The 26,220-nt window shown below is 46.1% G+C and overlaps 2 pseudogenes; both read right to left on the bottom strand.

Moving 5' to 3' along the window:
- Nucleotides 1-1,875: 1,875 nt before the first annotated feature.
- Nucleotides 1,876-2,014, bottom strand: LOC123163377 (uncharacterized; annotated as a pseudogene).
- A 9,874-nt stretch (nucleotides 2,015-11,888) lies between these two features.
- On the bottom strand, nucleotides 11,889-18,785 carry LOC123158477 (uncharacterized; annotated as a pseudogene).
- Between the last annotated feature and the right edge of the window lie 7,435 nt (nucleotides 18,786-26,220).

The raw sequence follows: 26,220 nt of genomic DNA, 5'->3' as shown, positions 1-26,220 counted from the left end.
CAGGAGGATCTGCTCCGTGTTCCGAGCCAGGCCAGTTTGGCTGCATCTGCTGCATAAAATCATGACCAAAAATAGTGTTTTCTGCTGCATTTTTTTACCACGACTTCCTGCATCATCAGAACCATTAGTAGTCCTATTAATCAATTGATCATCAACTATCTTTCCCCCGTGATCAGTAGGATTAAGTAGGTCAGGAGGGAGCAAAAGAATCTCAGCCCTTAGGCGAGCACCGGCATTAGGATGAAGAGCCGCAAAAGGAAAAATATTTTCATCAAACACCACATCCCTAGAGATGTATACACGCCCTGTAGAGATATCAAGGCACTTGTAGCCTTTGTGCAAGTTACTATAACCAAGAAAGGCACATTGCTTTGATCGAAATTGGAGCTTATGTGTGTTGTAGGGACGTAGGTTAGGCCAACAAGCACACCCAAAAATTCTAAGAAAGGAGTAGTTGGGAGTTTCACCGAATAACCTAGTGAGTGGTGTTTCATGATTTATGACCTTACTTGGAACCCTATTGATCAAGTAAGTTGCGGCAAGGAAGGCCTCATCCCAAAACTTCAAGGGCATAGAGGCTTGAGCAAGCAAGGGGAGGCCAACTTCAACGATGTGTCGGTGCTTGCGCTCGGCTGACCCATTTTGCTGATGAGCATGAGGGCATGATACGTGGTGTGAGATACCAATTTTGGTAAAGAAGGAGTTCAAATTTTCATACTCCCCTCCCCAGTCTGTTTGGAGGGCAACGATTTTTTTGATCAAAACGTCGTTCAACAAGGTTTTGGAAGTCATTGAATTTCTGAAAAACTTCAGATTTGTGTTTAATGAGATAGATCCATGTGAATTTACTAAAATCATCGATAAAACTCACATAGTATTTTTTTCTGCCTACTGTTTCAACAGCAGGACCCCACACATCAGAAAAGACAAGTTCCAAAGGAGATTTAGATTCACCCAAGGATTGAGGATAAGGTAAGTGGTGACTTTTGCCCTTTTGGCAGGCGTCACATACATGTTTATTGCTATCATTATTAACACACGGGAGTTTATTCTCACTAAGAATCTTCCTAACAACAGTGGAAGAAGGGTGACCTAAACGTCTATGCCACCAATCCAAAGGTGGTTTGGTGACATTGAGCACATGCTCCTGGACGTTTCCCCCGGTGTGTTTAACAGGATAGAGCCCTCTTCTACCCCTGCCTCCAAGTAGAAGCTTCCTCGTTTCCAGATCCTTGATGAGAAAAAAATGAGGGTGAATTTCAACAATAGTATTATTGTCAAGAGCAAGTTTACTTGCAGAAATCAAATCTTTTGTTGCCTCCAGAACATGAAGAACATCTTTTAGATGGAGATTGCGATCTGGGGTAGAAATAGTTGCATAACCAATATGGTCAATGGACATACCTGATCCGTTTGTAGTATGAATCTGATCATTGCCCGTGTACCATTCCCGGACGGTCAGCTTCTCATGATCGCTTGTAATATGGTCGGTTGCACCACTGTCCATATACCAGTTGGTGTCAACTCCATACTGATGAGCAGCCATCTTGGCCGAGCGCTCTTCTCCTCCCTGATATGAAGAATCGTAGCACTTCCAGCACTTCCAAGCAGGGTGGCCAACTTTGCCACAGATCTGGCATACCGGTTTGGCAGAGGAGTTGCTGTTGTAGTTCCCCCTGCCTCCCGAGTTGCCTCGACCACGGCCGTGGTCACCACCACGGCCACGATCACCACCACCGCCTGGTTTGTTGCTGAAGCCGCGACCGCCGCCGCGATCACCATTGCCGATGGCGTTGTTGTTCTTGTTGAAGCCGCGCCCACGCGCCGCCGCATTTGCGGACGACTGAGAAGACCCGCCGCGGAGATTCAGACGAGTCTCAAAACTCAGGAGCTGTGAGAACAGCTCCGGGATCTTGACAGGTTCGACCCTAGAGCACATGGCCGACACCACTGGATCGTACTCCTCATCTAGTCCAGCAAGGATGTGGGAGATCACCACTTCCTCGTCCAAGGCCTTCCCTGAAGCAGTTAGTTCATCACACAGAGTTTGGACCTTACCAACATACTCTGTGATTGTGGAGTTGCCCTTCTGAAGATTGGCTAGGGCAATTCTGATGTTGACGGTCTGCGCCCTGGTGTGCGACGCGAGCATCCCTTGCATCGTGTTCCATAGCTCGGCCGCGGTGTGGCGGGTTGCCACTTGGACGGCCATCTCACGCGGTAGTGTGGTCAACAGGTATGAGAAAACCTGCTGATCCTGCGCGTACCACAGACCGAACTCCGGGTTCGGCCCCTTCGTCTTGGTCTTGCCGTGGTCGCCGGTGACCTCAATGGTCGTGGGCGGGGGCGGCTGCTCGGTGTCGAGGAAGCTTGCCATCTGCGCTCCCCTGATGGCTGAGAGCACCGTGGCGCGCCATAAGGCCTCGTTCCCTCTCGTGAGCTTCTCGGTTGCATTGTGTGCAAACGGAGACGAGGGGAAAGAATTTGCGGAGGAAGAGCTCGCCATGGATGAACCCGAGGTAGGCTCTGATTACCATGAAAGGAAAGAGGTGAAGCGTATGCCTCCACGCAAGGACGCGTGCATGTTAAATAGCAACAAGATTACATTGAGGTTGGCAGGTTGTTGTGTTAGCTTGACCCCTCATCCAAGACTATACAAGATAAGGATCTCTAACCTACAACAACCTGCCCAAGTTTACAACACGCACACAATATACACCCTCGTGACACATGTCACGTTACAACTACAACTATATCATTTAACAGAGCTTACCAGCAGGCCGATTACATTTTCTGGACTGCAAAGGGAGATCAGACCGGTCAGTAGTTGGAGAGCAACTGAGGGAGGTGCACACATTTGGTGAATGAACAAAGCCTCAACAAGTGTCGCTTGAATAACTAGATACAGGATTCACTTTTCACAGCAGAAGAAAACAGAAAGACAGTAAATAGCTCTCAGGGTAATTGACTTCACAGGTCCATGCAAATCAATTAGAACAAACAATCTACAAATGACAAAGTCTTCAGCATGAAGGAACAAGTATTACATGTAATATCTAGAGGAAATTGGTAGGAATGTAAGTAAAACATGAATTAGCTCCTCAGATACATTGGTCCACAGTTGCTATTAGCTGGTTCGGACGAAGAAGAAACTATGTAAGGCAACAGTATTACAAAAGTACATCTTTTCTGTACAAAGGAGATTTACTTTTGGCAGCTGAGGTTCATATATTACATGCAGTGCTCAACTCTAAAAACTGGATGCTATATGCACACATAACTAAATGCTTTCATGTGCATGATGAAACTAGCAGAAAGTGCCAACAACCAAGTAGCAGCTAGTAGAGCAGAGATAATTTTTTTTAAAAAAAAAACAAAGACGGTGCGTGCATTATTCGGCCTCTCATGATTATCATCCACGCATATAAAAGAAAAAAGAAAACACTTCTTCTTCGGTACAACCCCTAAATACAACAACGGCTGAGATCGCTCCGTACACCTTCATTAAAAAGGGTAGGATCGTCCCAGCACATAAAAAAGCCGCCGCCCGCGCGACGGGGCTGTACCCGCGCGACGGGGCTGTACGTCAACTACCCATACACGCGGCCGTCCGCGTACATATGACGACGACCAAAGCAAAAAAAAAAGATGATGCGACCTGTCGAGTGACGTACTCGTGGCGACGTGGCGTCGGCTGGATGGGAAAAAAAGAAAACAAAAAAACACGACGTGACGTGTGGGGATGGGCGGTTGCGTGCCGTCTAAGCGTCGGTCAAGGGCGGTTCCCGAGGCGGCCGCCGGCCCGATGCGCCATTAATGCCGGCATTAAGCCGGGCGTCGGTCACCTACCCGACGGCCTCCCCCACCCACCGACGCCCGTCTTTAAAACGCCGCTTGTCGTCCCGTCTGCCTCCCCCCACTCCACTCGACGCGCCTCGCCCCGCTCGCCCCACTCCACTCGACGCGCCTCGCCCCGCTCGCCCCACCCACCGACACGCTCCACTGCCGACGAGCTCCCTTCCCGGCGGCCTCTATGGTGTCCGACAGCGGCGGCGGCTCGTGGCCGACGATCCTGAGCACGCCGGAGGCAAACGAGCTCATCCGTCTCGGGATGATGGTGCCGCCGGGGCTGTCGTCTGCCGCACGCGTTCCACATCACTGCCGACGGGTACCCGACGAGGGGGCCCGGCGCGTCGCCGGACAAGCTGCGCCGGCACCAGGGCGGCCGGTGGAACATCGTCGGCCGCACGAGATTCTGGAAGGGCAAGGATTACTGGCCCATCGTCGCGCAGGCTTGTCGGGAGTCGCGGACCGGCGGCTCGTCGTCGGGCCCGGGCAGCTCATCATCTGTCGCACGCGGCTCGTCTTCCGCCCCGCGCCGGCCCCGTCGTCCCCCTCCGGCGGCCGCGCCGTCTCCGAGCTCGTCCCACCGTCCGGTTCCCGCCCTCGCCCAGCCCGCGTCCGCTCTCGTCGTCGAGATCCCGCCGGAGCAGTTCACACTGCGCGAGGACGGCGACCCCGACGACTGCCCCGGCTATCTCATCGCACTGCGGGCGTTGCAGGCAGAAGCGGTGGCGGCGGCCGCCGCCGCGGAGGTGAGAGAGGCCGTCGAGATGCAGGCCGCACTCGACGCCGCGGTGGCTATGGCGGCGGCAGCAGAGGCCGCCGAGCTGCAGGCCGCACTGGATGCGGCGTCGGCCATCGAAGCGGCGCAGCCGCAGGTTGCTCCGGAGGAGGATGACGGCAGCATGAGCAGCGACGACGGCGACGGTGACGTCGGTGCGGGTGAGATCGTGGACCTCGCCGCCTCCGACAACGATGAGTAGATTAGGTTTAGATTAGGTCGTTTTGTTTAATTAAGTTTAATTAAGTCCTGTATAATTAAGTTTTTTATGTTTTAATGTAAAATGAACCGTTGTTATGTTGAATGAACTGTCGTCTATCGTTATGTTGGAATAAAAATTAGTATGAAATATTATGGGAAAAAGTGAATCATTTTATAAAATAAAAGTGACTAGAAAGAAATTAAAATTAAATAGTTTACCGGTAAAATTGAAAGAATAATAAAAATTATATAAAAAAAGATGAAGAGAGGAGGAAAGGAAAAGGACAAAAACGAAACTAGAAGAAGGAATTCATTTTTTTTAAACTTAGTATGAAATAATTTTGAATTAAAAACAGTGTTTTTGGACTGTCGACACTGAAAACCGTAGAAAATGCAAACAGACCCAAAATGCACAGAAAATTGGCACGCATGATTCTCATGTAGATACAATGCGATACAAAATTTTTGGTATGTTTGAAAGTTACAGAAAAAAGGTGTTCGGTACACACCTTTTCGCACCGAAACCACCGCGTTCCATAGCAAGTGCCAGTGCGGTTTGCCGGAATGCACCCAACTTTTGCCAGCGCATGTGGGGACCTGCACGGGTACCACACGCCAGAGATGAACGAAATCCGACTAAGAACGCATGTTGCTTCACGTCCGGGCAGTGTTTTGGGTGTTTTCAGCCTAGAAAATCATAGAAAATCTGTACAGCGTCGGAACGCGACAAATTTTGGCGTGCGTGCCCTGCATGGTCACTGTGACCCATGGAAAAAAATGAGCAACTTTGGCAGATGCAACGGAGAGACGTACGACCGAGGGTCCCCTCTGCCCATACCGAAACCACCGGGTTCCACACCAAGTGCCAGTGCGGTTTGCTGGAATGCACCCAACTTTTGCCAGCGTGTGTGGGGACCCGCCCGGATACCGCACGCCAGAGATAAACAAAATCCGACTACGAACGCACATTGTGTCACGTCTGGGAAGTGTTTTGGCGGTTTTCGGCCCGGAAAATCATAGGAAATCCGTATAGCGTCGGATCGCGACAAATTTTGGCGTGCGTGTCCTGCATGGTCACTGTGGCCCGTGAAAAAAATGAGCAACTTTGGCGGATGCGACGGAGAGACGTACGACCGAGGGTCCCCTCCGCCCATACCGAAACCACCGGGTTCCACAACAAGTGCCAGTGCGGTTTGCCGGAATGCACCCAACTTTTGCCAGCGCGTGTGGGGACGTGCCCGGGTACCGCATGCCAGAGATCAACGAAATCCGACTACGAACGCACGTTGCGTCGCGTCTGGGTAGTGTTTTGGGGTTTTCGGCCCACAAAATCATAGAAAATCCGTACAGCCTCGGAACGCGACAAATTTTGGCGTGCGTGCCCTGCATGGTCACTTTGTCCCGTGGAAAAAAATGAGCGACTTCGGCGGATGCGATGGAGAGACGTACGACCGAGGGTCCCCTCCGCCCATACTGAAACAACTGGGTTCCACAGCAAGTGCCAGTGCGGTTTGCCGGAATGCACCCAACTTTTGCCAGCACGTGTGGGGACCCGACCGGGTACCGCACGCCAGAGATGAACGAAATCCAACTACGAACGCACGTTGCGTCACGTCTGGGTAGTGTTTTTGGGGATTTCGGCCCGGAAAATCATAGAAAATCTGTACAGCATCGGAACGCGACAATTTTTGGCGTGCGTGCCCTGCATGGTCACTGTGGCCCATGAAAAGAAAGCAACTTTGGCTAATGCGACGGAGAGACGTACGACCGAGGGTCCCCTCCGCCCATACCGAAACCACCGGGTTCCACAGCAAGTGCCAGTGCGGTTCTCCCGAATGCACCCAACTTTTGCTAGCGCGTGTGGGGACCCGCTCGGGTACAGCATGCCAGAGATGAATGAATTCCGAGTACGAACGCACGTTGCGTCAAGTCTGGGTAGTGTTTTGGGGGTTTTCGGCCCGGAAAATCATAGAAAATCCGTACAGCGTCGGAACGCGACAAATTTTGGCGTGCGTGCCCTGGATGGTCACTGTGGCCCATGGAAAAAATAAGCAACTTTGACGGATGCGACGGAGAAACGTACGACCGAGGGTCCCCTCCGCCCATACCAAAACCATCGGGTTCCACAACAAGTGATAGTGCGGTTTGCCGGAATGCACCCAACTTTTGCTAGCGTGTGTGGGGACCCTCCTGGGTACCGCACGCTAGAGATGAACGATATCCGACTAAGCACACATGTTGCGTCACCCGGGCAGTGTTTTGGGGGTTTTCGGCTCGAAAAATCATAGAAAATCAGTATAGCGTCGGAAAGCGACAAATTTTGGCATGCGTGCCCAGCATGGTCACTGTGGCCCGTGGAAAAAATGAGCAACTTTGGCGGATGCGACGGAGAGACGTACGACCGACCGTCCCCTCCGCCCATACCGAAACCACCGGGTTCCACAGCAAGTGCTAGTGTGGTTTGCCGGAATGCACCCAACTTTTGCCAGCGCATGTGGGGACTCTCCTCGGGTACCGCACGCTAGAGATGAATGAAATCCGACTACGAACGCACACTGCGTCACATCCGGGCAGTGTTTTGGGGGTTTTCGGCACGGAAAGTCATAGAAAATCCGTACAGCGTCGGAACGCGACAAATTTTGGCGTGCGTGTCCTGCATGGCCTCCATGGCCCGTGGAAAAAAATGAGCGACTTTGACGGATGCGACGGAGAAAGTACGACCAAGGGTCCCCTCGCCCATACCGAAACCACCGGGTTCCACAGCAAGTGCCAGTGCGGTTTACCGGAATGCACCCAACTTTTGCCAGCGCGTGTGGGGACCCTCCCGGGTACCGCACGCCAGATATGAACGAAATCCGACTACGAAAGCACGTTGCGTCATGTCCGGACAGTGTTTTTGGGGTTTTCGGCCCGGAAAATCATAGACAATCCGTACAGCGTCGGAACGCGACAAATTTTGGCGTGCGTGTCCTGCATGGTTACTGTCGCCCGTGGAAAAAAATGAGCAACTTTGGCGGATGCGACGGAGTAAAAAAATGTTAGAAACATGTTTGTTTTTCATGGAAAGTTAAAAAAAATACACAAAATGACAAAAATCTACAAATAAATAAATACATATTTAATAGTGCGATGTGACTTTACCTAACTGCCCGGGCAGTACAACCCGGACAGTTGTACTGCCGGGCTGTTATGTAGAGCCATATCACAATATTAAATATGACCAAGTACGGATTAAATGACGCGGCTATTTAAGCTGGTCGGGGCGTCGTTCAGCGGCCGAGGTGGGACTAAACTAGTCAACTAGCCGTCGCCCACACTGATACTGTAGATGGGCCGTCGCCCACTTAATAATTGTCGCGGGCCCGACGCAGCAAATATCTACACGAGCCGTCGCTAGCTGAGGGAATATTCCCAATAATCGCGCACGTCGCCCAATCACGTCGCGCATGCACTTTTGCGTCGTACGTGCCGACGACGCGCCCGATCTGATCGGCGTCGCCCGCCGCCGCCCACACTGTCGTTCCCCGCCCGACAGCGTCGCGCCGCCGCCAACACCCGTCGTCACCCCGCACTAGTCGACGTCACCACCCGCCGTCAGCGCCCGCCGTCATCCACGGTGCTCGCCATCAGACGCCGCCGTCAGGCGCTGTGGTCGCCGTCTCCCGCACTAGTGGCCGTCGGATAGGTATTTATTTTAATATTTTCATCATAGTATAACACATTAGCCGGATGCAACGTCACATAGATATTATTATATGCAGTATGGACATCGGTGGTGTGATTACATGTTCCGTAGAAAAGTGGATTAGTCTTGTTAATAAGTTAACACCAAGTCAGCGATTTACATTTTACGAAACAGAGATTGAGGGCATGTTACGAATACCTTCGGTCAAGATGCGTGATAATTTGCTTGCGCTTATGAATCAAGGTTACAATCCTAGTAGTAAAAAATTCATGGTCCAAGAGGCAGGCGGAAAAAAAGGGTTGATTTCACTGAGGTCTGATGATGTGTTCGCTATATTTGGTTTGAAGAATGAAGGAGTGGATGTTTCTAGTTTTTTGAGTATGGACCAAGGCAAAGCAATAAAAAAATTCTAGCTAGTTTTGTTAACAAGAAAAATGGTAAAATATTGATTGATGATCTTATTGAGAAGATTGTGAGAAATAAAAACGCGGACGATGAATTTGTTCGGATGGCGTTTCTCGTCCTGTTAGGGACTATAATTGCACCAGTGTCTGATGAGTACATTCGAAGAATTATTATGCACTAGTGCAAGATGTCAGGCAGATAAAAAAGTTCAACTAGAACGCATTCACTTTGCGGTTTTGTTTGTCGGAGATTGGTATGGTCCTGCAGCCCGGCCGTGTTAGGGAATGGCCACGTGGCAACCTAGCACTTCTGCAGGTATGATTTATTTATTAAGTTGAATATTTGTATTATGTAATAATAGTGTAACACATGCTAAATGGTTGTTTGTTTGTTTTGCAGTATCTATATTGGGAGAAGGTGCAGCCAAGCACCGGTCCACAGTATGATCCTTTAGCGCTGTTGAGCCCCTTGATGAGGAATTGGACAGAAGCGGCAGCGGAGAAAAGAGACAAGTACGACTTTCAATATGGTCGTGGTGTTGGAATGGTAATACGTTAAATATATATTTTTTCATTTAAAGTCTGCAATTAATTATTAATTAAATATGATTGTATGATTCTTTATGTTGTAGATCGATGACACCATTACTGAAGAGTACCGCTTAAACAAAATTAGAATGGAACAGGCTGATAACAACAAGTCCAGTACGAGAAAGTCTAACATTACTGGTAGGAGACCAGGCATGAGTACATCTGAGGCTTCAGCTACCCAGAACCCTATTATGGATCGGATTTTGACTGAGCTGAAGCACATTCATAAGGACATGCTTCGTATGCCGGAGCTATGTGCACATGTACAAGTTTTCTTATTATGCCGTTCACTATGTTTTTTGATGTGTCACATAACTAATTACACTAATTTTTAATCACAGAGGGTCATAGAGAAATTGAACAAAAGGGTTGTATTCTACAAAGCCGGTGATATTGAAAAAGAAGAAAAGAATGAGTATGGTGAAAATAGTGAAAGTAGAAACTATGGTGGAAAACCTCATAAAGAATTTGTATATAATCCTGACGTGGACAATTTCAAAACACCAGGAAAAAAGAATGTGCAAGAGGATGATGAAGATGATATTAATGATTCTGAAGAGAAGAGACCTTATTATTGCACACCTAAATATTGGGATAGTTTCAAGGGTAATAAAGAAGATCCTATCGAAGATCCTGAGATATGTGATGAGAAATCCGTAACATCTTTAGGAACAGATGAAATCGCATCACGTGGATCTGTAGATTGTATTGGAGAAGATGAGGTACAGGGGGAGGTTGTAGGAAAACGGAAGCAGAAGGTACCAAACCTTATAAAGTCTCCTTATATTCCAGTTATACCGACAAAGCGTGCAAAACGTTCAGCAAAAGCAAGTGAGTTTTATCATATTGTTTTCGACCTGAACTTACTACTTATCATTGACTTATTAACATATTACCGTCATGTATTGCAGAACTCTTCGAGAAAGAAATCTTTCAAGATGAATACGATGTGATTAAAGCTAGTGTTAAGTTTGTTCGTGCTTATGAGCGGCCAACAAAACATAGAAAGAAGGAAATATTCAATGATGGCATGCGCGAAGGTCTCAGTGCTGAGAGGGCTTGTAAGATTCTTGACCATCAATGGCTAACCGGTGATGTGAGTTATTGTTGTGTTTTCTATTAGCTTTTAATGCAAATTGGAATTGTTATACATCATTTAAATTATTTTCAGGTTATCAATGCTTATTCGTCGTATCTGTTGGGAGTTGTTGGTGACGATCGTCATATAATCCCGACCTGATTGGTCAATTGGTTACTTGAATTTAGACCGGACACCGAGGCAGGAAAAAATGACAACGAAGATGTGGCGAAGAAGAATGAACCTGTGAATAGATGCACCGATGAGTATTTAAAAAAAGATATGGTAAGTTCAACTGCCTTAATGTATGCATATATGGGATATAAGTAATAACAGAGTATGTGTTGATTGCATCATATTTTCGTTGTGATGCGGATTTATATTCCTCTTAATAAGGGAAATACCCACTGGATTTCGGTTGTCATGCATCGCCCGAAGGAAGAGTTCTAGGTTCTTGATTCTTTGATGGGACCCGAACTTGACAGTGAAATTAGAGAAAAAGTTGAGGAGCTGGTACGACATAAATTTACGTGAGCATATTGAAATTATCATTTAGTAACTGAACTATGTTAAATTCTTTTCGTTCTATCATGTATATGAACAGAGAAAACAACTTGGATATGACATACGTAATGCGAATGCAAGCGGTGCTGTGAATTATCCGGATGTGTCTACCTGGCCTATCAAAACGTATAAGATGCCACAACAAGAAGACGGGTGAGTAAATACTTTCATATTATTTTAATATCTTACCTGAAATGCGAACTTATGAACCGTTGTTTGTATGGTCCAGCAATTCATGTGGAATATTTGTTCTTTGATGCTTTCAATATTGGAACGGTGAAAAATGGACAAGCCATTTTTCCAGGTCTGGTTTTATTTCAAATGCTTATATTCAATTGAATTCATTATGTATACTATTTGGATTGTACTAATATGAAGTTCTAACAGGGGTCAATTGATAAATCGAGGGACTTAATGATTGCGCAGCTTATTTTTTCGGAGAGAAATACGCTCAACGATGTGAAGGACAAAGTTACCCGGCTTGCAAAGAAGAAATAAATGTGGCAAAATTTTTGTACTAGAAAATTTTGTAGGCTCAAATAATGTTTACATTTATTTCGACTTTGATATCTTGTGACGAAGAAGACATTACTATTTTGAATATTTAAGTCGAGAATGAAATTTGGATTATTATTTTGTCTTCATGCTGTTGTCTTTAAATTTGAATTATTCATATTCATAGTTCTGCCATCGTCAAATTGTTTGGATATAACAGATGTTAAAAAAATGCACATGTATTTATTATGCACTGTAGTGCCTGTCACCGTCGCTTGTAACACCGACGTTCTTAGTTTTTATTTTTAAAGCACTATCGTCGTCGCTTATAACACCGACGTTTTTAGTTTTTCTTTGTAAAAAAATAGCCCGACAAGTGTGCCGGCCAGTCTGACGTCAGACTGGACCGACGGCACTGTCCAACAGGGCAGCGTCGAACGACGGGTAGCATAGCGGTTTAATCAGAGGCGTTCGATTGCATGTGCGCCGTCGGCTATATCAGCAGGTCGTCGCGCGCTCCGTCGGGCGAGGTGGGACTAAACCTTTGCTATCACAGCCGCCGTGCCTGCAGCGACGCGCATGACCGCGTGGTCTGGCCCAATAACACTATTCCGCCCGCGGCGCGAAGACGGCCCAAGTACCACGCGGCGGGACGACGGCCCAAGTACCACGCGGGGCGACCGGAAATGTTTAGTCGCACCTCGCCCGATGGAGAGCGCGACGACCGGCTTATATACCCAGCGGCTCATAGGCTGTCGAACTCCTCTGATTACCTCGTACTGCTGCCGCTGTCCGACGCTGCCCTACGGGACAGTGCCGCCGTCCGACGCTGCCCTGTGGTACACTGCCGCCGGCGCACTTGTCGGGCTGTTTTTTTAAAAAAAACGACGGGGTTCTAAGCGACGGCGACCGTACAATGCAGAAAATTAACAGTAAACAGCGACGACACTACTGTGCATAATGAGAACATCAAAATAAACATAGTAAAACTACTTCTTGCATTACATAGTCTCTCATCAAACAAATACTTATGTCGGTATCGTAGCATCTGACATCAAGAAAGTAAAATAAGTCTCATATAACATATCTTAACAATTATAAAAGATCACATCGATAAAACATGAAAAAACTGTCTTCAATCAAAGGGTGAAGCAGTCTTCCATAGCAATCCATAAGAAAACTATCTTCAATCAAAGGGTGAAGCAATCTTCCATACTCCAGAATTCAAGAAAAGTTCCTACATAAACAGTAAGATATGTGTTAATTCATAATAAACAAATAAATTTGATTTGAACAATAAGATTTACAATAACATAAGAAAATCATACTTAGGATTTTGAGGGCACGTGGACTTATAATGACCCGTAAGACCGCACTGTCCACATTGACGTTTGCTTTTCTCATCAAAAGCTTTAGGTCGCCCATTTTTAGTGACATCAGGACCATCCTTACCGCGGCCTTTAACATTCTGTTTTGGTGCGCCTTTGGTGTTAACTTTTGCGGGATCACGAACAAGACCATGATCTTGATTAGGCTCAAATGCATCGTCGTTCACAAACTTTACCTCCGCACCAGGCTCATCCTCCTCAGTGTAATCATTATCTATTATGTCCCTCAGAGCCGCCTTCAACTTGTCGAATAAAAATGGTTTATGGCATGCTTTATGAGTTGCTTCGGCAGATAAGATAGTCAACTCGCTGTACCTAGCTCTGTCCCCTGCACCTGCCCATCCCCACGCAAACAGATCGCTAGTGCGCTTCACGGGAAGTCCACCCCTTGCAACTTGGCTCAACCTCCGCAGTACTAAACACTTAGGTATCTCACGTAAGCGTAGCTGAATCAGAACGTGAAGAATATGTTTGCAAGGAAGTCCTTTGCGATACATGCTTCTGCAACTGCACTTCACGGTTTCTTCGGAGTTACCTGGGGTGTAGTCCACAGTGAATCTGATATCCCTATTTTCCTTCCATGTCAGTATGAATCTGTGAGTGTCTGCTCCTCTCAGTCTCTCAAGGACCTCAAGCTCCCGTGCCTTCTTCATATCTTCCTGTAAGATATAAAAGTTTGCCGCAGTGAACTCACGGGCAGCTGATTTCTCAATATCTTTACACTCGTCCAATACTGGTACTGGGACTGTCTGTGAGTTTGTGTAATCGTCATGCGCCTCGTTCTCACGGAGACGAACTATGCAGTTCTCATAGTGCACAATCATATCAACAATAGTCATACCGGAGTCTAGATGCAAGTGAAGACATGAATTCAGACTCTCACTTCGCTGGTTACTTCGCATACCTAGGAAAAACCCACCAGACAGATATGATGCAGCCCAAAGCCTTTTCTTCTTGTACATCCTACGTAACCATGTCTTTGTTTTCTCCGACTGCCATTTGGCGGTAAACGCTGCCCATCTCTCCTCAAATACTTTTTTTGAAGTGGCATAATAAAGTAGAGACCTGAACTCCTTTAGAGACTTATGATGAAGGTGTTTCTGCATGTTCTTCTCAATATGCCACGAGCAAAGACGACGCCAAACCTCCGAAAGTACCTTTCTTATGGCCTTAATCATAGCTGCATCTCCATCAGTAATTGCTGACCTGGGCCTCTTCTGACAGTGAGCCCTCAAAAACGTCTGAAGCAGGCAGACATATGTATCTTCCGTCTCGTCAGACACAAGAGCACAACCGAATACCGTGGTGTAATGGTGGTTGGTCAGACTGACAAAGGTATAAATGGCATGTCATACCTATTCATCCTGTATGTGCTGTCGAAGACTGTAACATCACCGTAGTCAACATAGTCTCAACGTGATTGAGAATCACACCAGAATATGTTCAAAGAAGAAATCTGGATCTCTCTCTTTTCTGGTCATCATGATCCCAATGGCAGTGTCTGCATCACCTTGTGCAAGCAACTTCATTTTTTATCTACAACACATGTTATAAAGCTTCTTCCTCCCAAAACCAGCCTTTGCATATGACCCGTACCTACTGACGAGTTGATCATAAATCATATGTTTCCTGATTCCAGCACCTGCCATAGTTAAGATCTCAGCTTTCTGATATTCTTTTATCTGATTATGAGACCGAAGAAACGTGACTTCATCCGGTCTAGCTAGAACGTGACTGTGATCATCACTGAAACTGCTGACATACCAAACGTCACGCTCTTTATCAAGTTTCAAAGTTATATGCGCATCGCAGAAGCAACGAGTCTCCCCTCTCAGCCTGCGGGTCCTGCCTTCCATTGTACAAAGTTTTGCCTGTCGTTTCCCAGCTCTCGCACACATATACTTTCTCAAGCGCTTAGTTCCCTCAGGACCTTTCGAATATTTCAGTGAGTCCTTTCTTACGCTGAAACCACGCTCGTAAGCATACTGGTTATAGAAATTGTAAGCCTCTCCTAGTGACTTGAACGTCTTCCTCATGACCTTCCAATGCATGTCCAATGATTCTTGCTGATATTCATCAAATCCGATGTCAAAATTAAACAGATCATCACCAACATGCTCATCCTTCCCGCTTGTACCATCTACATCTCCCTGTAAATTAATGCATTAAACCATTTATGTCAGTCAGTTATTATTTTAATATGTAATGTATGTAAGTTTCAAAACTTACTTTGCTGGAGCTGTCATCATGAGATGCATCAACGTGCGATTTGTCACTTTCATCGTCCACAATATTCCTCACAAAGTCCCCGTCCTCGTCCATCTGCGCACATTGCAAAAAAATACATGTAAGCGCTCATATGGTTATTATGTCATTTCTTCTCTGATTTTTTTAAAAACATACCCGGAGTGCACTTTCAGCAAATGAATCATCTATATCCATATCATCATCATCATCGCCATGTCGCTGCATGATGCAAAAAAACATGTAATTGTCCGTGCGGTTTATCATATTTATTGTTCTTATCAACATTGATCACACTTACATTGCCACTATAAGATTCATCCAAACTCATGTAGTTCTCCTCAGCAGGTTCATCCATATTCAGTGACGAGGTTTCGTTGTCCTCGCCGTAATCATCGCCATCATAATCGCCCTCCTCCTCTAACTATACATGTTTAAAAAAATTCTAAGATCAATCAAACACCGTGTAACATCATCCCTAAAACAATTATTTCATCAAGCACAACGATGTCTCAAACCAACCTCTTGCACGGCGGCGAGGATTTCAGCCGGATCCATTTTCTCCAATGACGAACGTGATGACAGCGTGACGTTGCTGGCCGGCGGAGGCAGGTGTCGACGGCGTGAGGACGATGGTTGGTCGTAGCAGGCGTAGTGCACGGAGGGAGGCGGCGACGTAGATCACGGGTGGGCGGCCATCTGGGCGACGGGAATGGAACGCGGCGGCAACGCGCCGGGCCGCGCGGCAGCGGACGCGGGGCACGTGCGGCGGCCTGTTTGGGCGGCGACCCGGGCGACGGCGACTTCGTGCAGACGGGGGCCGACGTGAAGACGGCGTTGATGAGTTAGGGTTCAGGGTTTCGACGGCGGGCATCGGCGACTACCGTGTCTTTTTTTCCTCCAACAACTGTCGACGCCAACGTGGAGACGTGCGGGCGTACGATGGCGACGTACGGCGACGGGTGCGGGTACGCGGGCGGGCGTACGTATAGCGACGGGTGCGGCATATGCGGGCAGGCGTACGACGTCGCGCGCGGGCGTACAGCGTCGGGTGGGTATTCCTATAACTAATGTGAAATTACCATATTGTCCATTATACGTTTTAGGGGGGGTTGTACCGAAGCACTCCCCAAAAGAAGAAAGGCTGCAAACTTCCAATATTAAAAAAAATTAGATATACATTCCTGAGCTGATGCAACTAGTATTATGCAAAGATTAAAATCGCCCGTGAAAGTGCGGCTATTGCGGCACAATCGGTGCCTAGGATGCTTCCGGCGATGCTATGGCCAAAATTACGTGATCTGCCGCGAGCAAGGTTTTGGTTACCGAATGAGGTAATTTTACCGAGGGGGACTGATAAATGTGGTTACCACGGTTACCGAGAAATACCGACAAATACCGAGAATATTTCGAGCGAATTTTATAGTTAAATTTTGAATTCAAATAAGAAAATGAACGAATATTCAAACCAGAGACCTCGCGGCGCCCGTGATCGCGTTAAAGTTTTCATTTGGAACCAGAACATGGCAGGCTCTTGGTTCCCTTGTTTGTGAACTACTCGTGATGCATGTTTGTAAGTTGTAATTGGTGATGCTTGTTTCAGTTTATGTCCAAATATATACTGCAACCCTCTGTTTTCCTGCTGAAAATGCCCTGTTTTCCTGCCGAAAATGTCCATGTACTAGCTGGCACTAAATGGCTTAGCGGCCGCTATTGCGGGCGTTTCAGATAATCTGCCGCGAAATGGAATTGCACTTGATTTAAAACTTTCGTATTATGTTATATCATACAGACCACTAAGAAATAGACAGCAATGTGCAAGATTACCATATGTATCTGTCATCAGTGTGAAATAAGCATAGCAGGATTGCTATGTTGCTACTAGCTTGCAACAGCTCAGATGCATCAGTGTAAAATAAGCAAACGAAGATTTAGATGATATGTTACAGAAAAAGATCCAAACATGCCAGAATTTAAGAAACAAAGCAATAGAAAAAAAACAGATATAATAGAAATTGTACCACCGGAAAAAAAATATTGCCAAATGTCATAGCATAAGCAGATGAGCATGCAATCCCTGGAATTATAGTTGTGTACTCTAGTCAACGTATAAAGAAGACATGATCGCTGACGACGAATGGCACCTTAACATGTGGTACATAATTATCAGCATTCGCCATAAAGAGTCGTGATGAATAAATGACTTGAAAGACCTATGCATTCAATCAGAACACACAACATTTAAAAGTAATAGTACTAACATGTAAAATTGAAACTTAAATTGGTGGAAATTACCATGATATGCAGTCGCACAACATTGGGAAAGCATTTAAGGAACATGGGCACCATCCTTGCCTCATTGGGGACTCCAAAACGCACATTTAAACTCAGGATCTTAGCGCTTGCGACAATGGTGGCCGCACTCTCTTTTATCCCAGCCAGAAATTCACCCAATTTAAGAACAAAGATACTACAGTGACAACTGCAAGTGGATACTCACCATTATGACGTTGTCTCCGATCTCCAGGACATCATTTCCTGGCTCCAAGAATCCAAAAGAATGTAGCTTGGGGGCATCACGAATGCGGACCCGGGTACACAGGCCACTAGCAGCGTGCCGACCTTCCTGCAGGATGAGCCGCTCGAGGCATGGATCCTTCACCACCGTGACATTCTCCACAACAGAGCTGCAGATTTGCACGCACCGGAGGCTCTGGCTCACCACGCGGATGCGCAGCCCCTTGTGGCTTCCCTGGATGCTCAGGACCTCCAGGACGGGGCTGCTGGCGACGAGGGAGTCGACGTCACCCTGCTCCATCACGACCGTGCAGATGCCGAGCTCGCGGAGGTTGGGGAACGAGGCGCCACGCAGGCCGGCCGTGTCCGGGAATTTCCAGAGGCCGATGTAGAGGCGGACGAGGGAGCTGATGCTGAAGAGCGTGGCAGGGAGCGGCACATCGCACGGCCATGGTCGGTTGACGAGGACGAGCTCGTGGACGCCCTTGGTAGCGAGGAGCTTGAGCCAGCGCGCGAGCCGGGCCTGCTGCGCGCCCATGTGGCTGCGCGTGAGGTGGACGCGGCGGAAGTGTCCCGGGGATGCAGGAGACGGTTGCGGTGACGGCCGACGCGTTGGGCCAGAGGAATGCGTCGATGAGGACGGGCTCCGTGGAGAGCCAGACTCGGCGCCAGCACAAGGCGAGGACGGCGGTGCGCGCGGCGTCGGCGACGGGGAGCGGGAGACGATGTTGCGGAGGAGGGCGTCGGGGAGGACACTGATACGGTCGGCGCTGGTGGGGAGGGCGGGGTCGTGCGCGGCCTCCGTGATGAGGAGGCGGGAGAAGATGCTGCGCGGTGGGGCGTCGGAGACGGGCGGGGCGGGGAGGAGCTCGGCGCGGATGTAGGTGAGCAGCTGCTCCTTGGCGCGGTCCACCTCGTGGGGGTCGAAGCCCAGGCGCTGGAGTCCGGCCGCCGTCGCCGGGTCCAGGTTGGTGAACGGCGTCCGGCCGGCCATGGTGGCCGGTGGCGAGGGTTCGGAGATTTTGGGGTTCGTGAGCGAGTGGCGAGTGAAATGGGGGATTGGTCCGTGTCCGTCTATGACTGTGACTGTGTCTAAAAAAGCGTTAGTTTGGCCAAATTCAGGGCCCACTAGTTTGTCACTATGGCTGGTCACTAATTTGTTCCTTTTTTCCTAAAAATTAATTTGTTTCTATCTTACTAATAACTCTTTGTATACTCCCTCCGTCCCATAATATAAGAACGGACATCACTACACTAATCCTAAAAAAACACTACTTGAAGAGAGCGAGGTGTCGTCCATTTGGGATCATTTCTCTTGTGCGTATATTTTTCGCCGCTTGTACCTTACTCATCCAGTACTATCTATGCACCTAAGTTAAAATGTAATCCCTAACTATAAACTTCATTACATGTTAGATGGCAGCCCACGACACAGGGCTCCTTGAGGTTTTCGACGGTCGCCCCCTCTCTGTGATGGAGCTATCGGCTTTAGAGGGTCGGCGGACTCCGATCCCTCCTCAGCATTAGCGTTCTCATTTTTATTTAGTTTTGATTTGTCCCATGCTCGAGGCGGTTGCATCCCAAGTTGGAATAATGAGATATCCGCCTTGCCACCGCTCCGGCGGTGTACCTAACATCGACTGAGGGTACGTGAAGGTGCGTGGTCCAACAAAGAGATCTATTTGGAACTAGTTGGCATTGGTTTATGGCGGATCATGGATCCATAGGGTGTTAGTGGTTGTTGGCGTGTTTGCAGGTGTGGTCCTCCTTATCTTTGCTTCTCTTTGTTGGCCACGGGTCATGTTCTTGTGTGTTGGCAAATTGGGGCCATAGCTCAAAGACTCACTGATTGTCAGCTACAACAATGTTTACATGCCTCTGACAAGGGATGGGTAATGTTGGTGGCACACCTTCAGCTCGTTTCGGTGCTAATAGATGTCGCTACGTGGTCCATGGACTTTGTTGTAATTTTTGTTATTTCTGTGATACTTGGTACCGTTGTTGTTGAATATATTCTTAATAGATCAAAGGACCTTTTGCACACACAAAAGAAACCCTACGTCTCTTGGAACAGTTACTTTACTCGATTGTTCGTGAATAGGCAATGTTTTTCGAGGAGAGAAAACTAAAATAGAACTCTAGAGATCAAGTAAATACCCAATAACTTAACAACTTAGTAAGTATAGAAAGTAACCCATAAACGTTTTCTGCTCACAAATTGGGAAACAGTTCATTAATAAATAGTGATTCAGAAAAATCGGATGAGAGAATTCTAAAAGTCAGAGAAACCACCAAGACTATAATAAAAAGAAATCATTTACTACCAAATTTGGTATGTTGACCTTCTCGTCATCCATGGCCTAAGACTAATGAGTACGCATGCACCATTAGATCCCCACGCCGTATGCACCCAGTCTATGTAAGATCAATTTTCTTCCTTTTCTAGAGAATTTTTCAAAATGTTGTATCTAAATAGGAATGCAGGTTAGGACATTACTGTTTGCCAGATTTAATCATCTCCTGCTTGTAGATAATATATGTGCCCCGAATTGTTATATGAAATCAATTTGCCCAGTATATATAGGAAACAATGCATGCAAAAAGCTCTGTGACACAAGTATATATAACTAGAGAAGGCCTAAAAAGAGTCGTTAAGGTTTGTAGTTTCCAAGTTCACAGTTGATCATGTGATGCAGACGACCGATATTAACATCACCAAATCACAACCAGCAACTGCAAGCGATCGACAAGGCAAGTTTCCCGCCAACAAGAAACATTACTCGGCAAGTCAAAATATCAGCTGCTTACCAGGCACGAAGCCACAAATTTGAAAGACCGTCGCAAGTGCAGCACATCGAGCAACAAATACCACCACACGTCATAGTTTGCATCAAAAAGCGAGTCTACTTCTCCACAGAAACTATATAAGCTCAGCTGTCCTCCTCCCTCACCGACCTCACCGTGAACGGGTCCTCGAAGGAGAAATCGGCCCCGACTCTGAGGCTCCAAGGATCGCCGCCTTCAGGACGGCAACTCCAGATGATGCACTTTTTGCAGGATTTACTTGCCAGGTTTCTAGCGCTGTATTGCACCTTGACAAGTGCCTCGTCCATCGAGAACGGTGTGAAGCTTGGACTGGCCATGAAAATAGCTACCATCTCCAGCGCCCGCGCACTCTGGAAGATGAACTCCAGGAAGCCAACCTCACCTCGATCCCCTTTGAACTCACGGAAAGTGACCAGGTTGATGTGCAAGACGACATTCTCAATGGCACCAGACTCTCCTCCCAGAACTTAATGGCGAGGGGCTCACCAGTGGGTTGATCACATCTTTTATTCTGCACAAAATTAGATTAAATCAGTCAACAACTGGGAAAGCATCTGAGGAAAGTAGGCTGCCTACATGGCAAATAAAGGAAGCCTCAAATTAGTTATGTTGTTGGGAGAAATGACACATGAATACTGCCATGCATTAAGCTAGCACCACCAAGTAGCCTACTGGAAAGAAAAACAACTGTGCTGCTGTTGTCACTGTATAGGGAAAGTAGTGGCCGAACCCCCCTGGGTGCACCCATCCAAGAAAATCTACCAAAGCATTTAAAAAAAATCTGAAACCTTGTGGAAATAATCATCAACAAATGTTAGAGAGGCTTTCCAAGTTTGGTCATCAAACGACATTCGAGGAAAACTGTACAAAAAAAAAACAAAATTATAAGTTTGGGTGAAACAGTGCACGTACATTTTGATAATTTTTCAGTAATTTTGTCTTTTTTGTATAGAGCTCCTCAGATGTCATTTGACCACCAAAGTTTGCAAGCCTCTCTAACATTTGTTGACGATCATTCTCACAAAGTTTTAGATTTTTTCGAAATGTTTTGGTATGTTTACTTGCGTGGGTGCACCAAGAGTGGGTGTAGAAAAACCATATATATATATATATATATATATATATATATATATATATATATATATATATATATATATATATATATATATATATATATATATAGCCTCTCATGTACATAACAGATTAAAAAGTGGGGCACCATATTTCAGTAGTCTTAAACAGGTTAACGACAGTTTACCAGAAATATTCTTGAACGCAAACTTCCATATCTGAGCCATGAAAACCATTCAATATGTATTACTTAATCAAAGACAAGTGCCAGATATTGTGCAGTTAATATTTCTTACTTAATCAAAGACAAATGCCAGATATTGTGCAGTTAATATTTCTTACTTAATTGAAGACAAATGTCAGATAATGTGGAATCACTTGATTATGAATCACTTGGTGCTTGCGAACCGTGCCTTAATTATGGGCAAGATGACTAAAACTTCATTCTCCGGAACAATGGAACGAGCTACTGACTTATTGGAAATAACACATACTGATGTATGCGGTTCAATGAGTATTAAGGCTCGTGGTGGGTATCGTTATTTTCTTACCTTCACAGATGATTTGAGCAGATATGGTTATATCTACTTAATGAAGCATAAGTCTGAAACATTTGAAAAGTTCAAAGAATTTTAGAGTGAAGTGGAAAATCATCGTAACAAGAAATTAAAGTTTCTACGATCTGATCGTGGAGGAGAATATTTGAGTTATGAGTTTGGTCTTCATTTGAAACAACATGGGATAGTTTCACAATTAATGCCACCTGGAACACCACAGCGAAATGGTTTATCCGAATGTCGTAACCATACTTTATTGGATATGGTGTGATCTATGATGTCTCTTACTGATTTACCGCTATCTTTTTGGGGTTATGCTTTAGAGACGGTTGCATTCACTTTAAATAGATCACCATCAAAATCCGTTGAGACGACGCCTTATGAAATGTGGTTTGGCAAGAAACTAAAGTTGTCGTTTCTTAAAGTTTGGGGTTGTGATGCTTATGTGAAAAAACGTCAACCTGATAAGCTCGAACCCAAATTGGAGAAGTGCATCTTCATAGGATACCAAAAGAAAACTGTTGGGTACACGTTCTATCACAGATCCGAAGGCAAAAATCTTTGTTGCTAAGACTGGATCCTTTCTAGAGAAGGAGTTTCTCTCGAAAGAAGTGAGTGGGAGGAAAGTAGAACTTGATGAGGTAATTGTACCTTCTCCCTTAGTGATTTCTACACCAATTAGTTCCAGTGATTTCTACACCAATTAGTGAGGAAGTTAATGATGATGATCATGAAACTTCAGATCAATTTACTATCGAACATCGTAGGTCTTCCAGAGTAAGATCCGCACCAGAGTGCTACGATAATCCTGTTCTGGAAGTCATGTTACTAGACCATGATGAACTCATGAACTATGAGGAAGGGATGATGAGCCCAGATTCCGCGAAATGGCTTTAGGCCATGAAATCTGAGTTGGGATCCATGTATGAGAACAAAGCGTGGACTTTGGTGGACTTGCCCGATGATCGGCAAGCCATAGAAAATAAATGGATCTTCAAGAAGAAGACCGATGCTGACAGTAATGTTACTGTCTACAAAGCTGGACTTGTTGCGAAAGGTTTTCGACAAGTTCAAGGAGTTGACTAGGATGAGACTTTCTCACCTATAGTGATGCTTAAGTCTGTCTGAATCATGTTAGCAATTGCTGCATTTTATGATTATGAAATTTGGCAAATGGATGTCAAAACTGCATTCCGGAGTGGATTTTTGGAAGAAGAGTTGTATGTGATGCAACCAGAAGGTTTTGTTGACCCAAAGGGTGCTAACAAAGTGTGCAAGCTCCAGCGATCCATTTACGGACTGGTGCAAGCCTCTCGGAGTTGGAATAAACACTTTGATAGTGTGATCAAAGCATATGGATTTATACAGACTTTTGGAGAAGCCTGTATTTACAAGAAAGTGAGTGGGAGCTCTGTAGCATTTCTGATATTATATGTGAATGCCATATTGTTGATTGGAAATGATATAGAATTTCTGGATAGCATAAAGGGATACCTGAATAAGAGTTTTTCCATGAAAGACCTTGGTGAAGCTACTTACATATTGGGCATCAAGATCTATAGAGATAGATCAAGACGCTTAATTGGACTTTCACAAAGCACATACCTTGATAAAGTTTTGAAGAAGTTCAAAATGCATCAGTCAAAGAAAGGGTTCTTCCCTGTGTTACAAGGAGTGAATTTGAGTCAGACTCAATGCCCGACCACTGCAATAGACAGAGAAAAAATGAAAGTCATTCCCTATGCTTCAGCCATTGGTCCTATTATGTATGAAATGTTGTGTACCAGACCTGATGTATGTCTTGCTATAAGCATAGCAGTGAGGTAACAAAGTAATCCCGGCGTGGAGCACTGGACAATAGTCAAGAACATCCTGAAATACCTGAAAAGGACTAAGGATATGTTTCTCGTTTATGGAGGTGAAAAAGAGCTCGTCATAAATGGTTACGTGGATACAAGCTTTAACACTGATCCAGATGACTCTAAGTCGCAAACCGGATACGTATTTTCATTGAATTGAGGAGCTGTCAGTTGGTGCAGTTCCAAGCAAAGCGTCATGGCGGGATCTATGTGTGAAGCAGAGTACATTGCTGCTTCAGAAGCAGCGAATGAAGGAGTTTGTATGAAGGAGTTCATATCCAATCTAGGTGTCATACCTAGTGCATCGGGTCCAATGAAAATCTTTTGTGACAATACTGTTGCAATTGCCTGGGTAAGGAATCCAGATTTCACAAGAGAACCAAGCACATCAAGAGACGCTTTAATTCCATCCATCATCAAGTGTCAGAAGGGGACATAGAGATTTGCAAGATACACACGGATCTGAGTGTTGCAGAACGTTGGCTAAGCCTCTTCCACGAGCAAAACATGATCAACACCAAAGCTCCATGGGTGTTAGAATCATTACTATGTAATCTAGATTACTGACTCTAGTGCAAGTGGGAGACTGAAGGAAATATGCCCTAGAGGCAATAATAAAGTTATTATTTATTTCCTTAATTCATGATAAATGTTTAATATTCATGCTATAATTGTATTAACCGGAAACTTAGTACATGTGTGAATACATAGACAAAACATATAGTCCCTAGTATGCCTCTACTTGACTAGCTCATTAATCAAAGATGGTTATGTTTCCTAACCATAGAAATGTGCAGTCATTTGATGAATGGGATGACATCATTAGGAGAATGATGTGATGGACATGACCCATCCCTTAGCTTAGCATTATGATCGTGTCAGTTTCAACTGCTTTCTTCATGACTTATACAAGTTCCTCAGACTATGAGATTATGCAACTCCCGAATACCGGAGGAACACTTTCTGTGCTACCAAACGTCACAATGTAAAAGGGTGATTATAAAGGTGCTCTACAGGTGTCTTCGAAGGTGTTTGTTGGGTTGGCATAGATCGAGATTAGGATTTGTCACTCCGTGTTTCGGAGAGGTATCTCTGGGCCCTCGCGGTAATACTCATCACTATAAGCCTTGCAAGCATTGTGACTAATGAGTTATTTGCGGGATGAAGTATTACGGAACGAGTAAAGAGACTTGCCGGTAACGAGATTGAACTAGGTATGATGATACCGACGATCGAATCTCGGGCAAGTAACATACCGATGACAAAGGGAACAACATATGTTGTTATGCGGTTTGACCGATAAAGATCTTTGTAGAATATGTAGGAATCAATATGAGCATCCAGGTTACGCTATTATTTATTGACCGGAGACGTGTCTCGGTCATGTATACATAGGTCTCGAACCCGTAGGGTCCACACGCTTAACATTCGATGACGATTGGTATTATGAGTTAGTGTGATATGATGTATCGAAGATTGTTCGGAGTCCCGGATATGATCATGGACATGACGAGGAGTCTCGAAATGGTCGAGACTTAAAGATTGATATATTGGACGACTATATTCGGACAATGGAAGTGTTCTGGAGAAGTTCCGGATAAAACCGAAGTGCTGGAGGGTTATCGAAACCCCCGGGGGGAACTAATGTGCCTCGACGGGCCTTAGTGGAGAGAGAGAGGGACGGATAGGGCAGGCCGCGTGCCCACTACCCTTGAGTTCGAATAGGACAAGGAAGGGGGAGGGGCGCCCCCCTTTCCTTCCCCCTCTCCCTCTCCTTCCTTCCCCCTCTTCCCCTCTTGGTGGAATCCTACTAGGACTAGTAGTCCTAGTAGGACTCCCCTCTTGGGGCGCGCCTACAGGGGCCGGCCGAACTCCCCCCTTGCTCCTTTATATATTGGGGCAGGGGGCACCCTAGAACACAAAAGTTGATTGTTTAGCCGTGTGCGGTGGCCCCCTCCACATATTTCCTCCTCGGTCATATCGTCGTAGTGCTTAGGCGAAGCCCTACGCCGGTAACTTCATCATCACCATCACCACACCGTCGTGCTGACGAAAATCTCCCTCAACCTCAGCTGGATCTAGAGTTTGTGCGACGTCACCGAGCTGAACATGTGCA

The sequence above is a fragment of the Triticum aestivum genome, chromosome 7B (genome assembly GCF_018294505.1).
Source record: "Triticum aestivum cultivar Chinese Spring chromosome 7B, IWGSC CS RefSeq v2.1, whole genome shotgun sequence".
NCBI lineage: Eukaryota > Viridiplantae > Streptophyta > Magnoliopsida > Poales > Poaceae > Triticum > Triticum aestivum.
The sequence above is the reverse complement of the archived record's forward strand: the minus strand, read 5'-3'. Positions and strand labels throughout refer to the sequence as shown.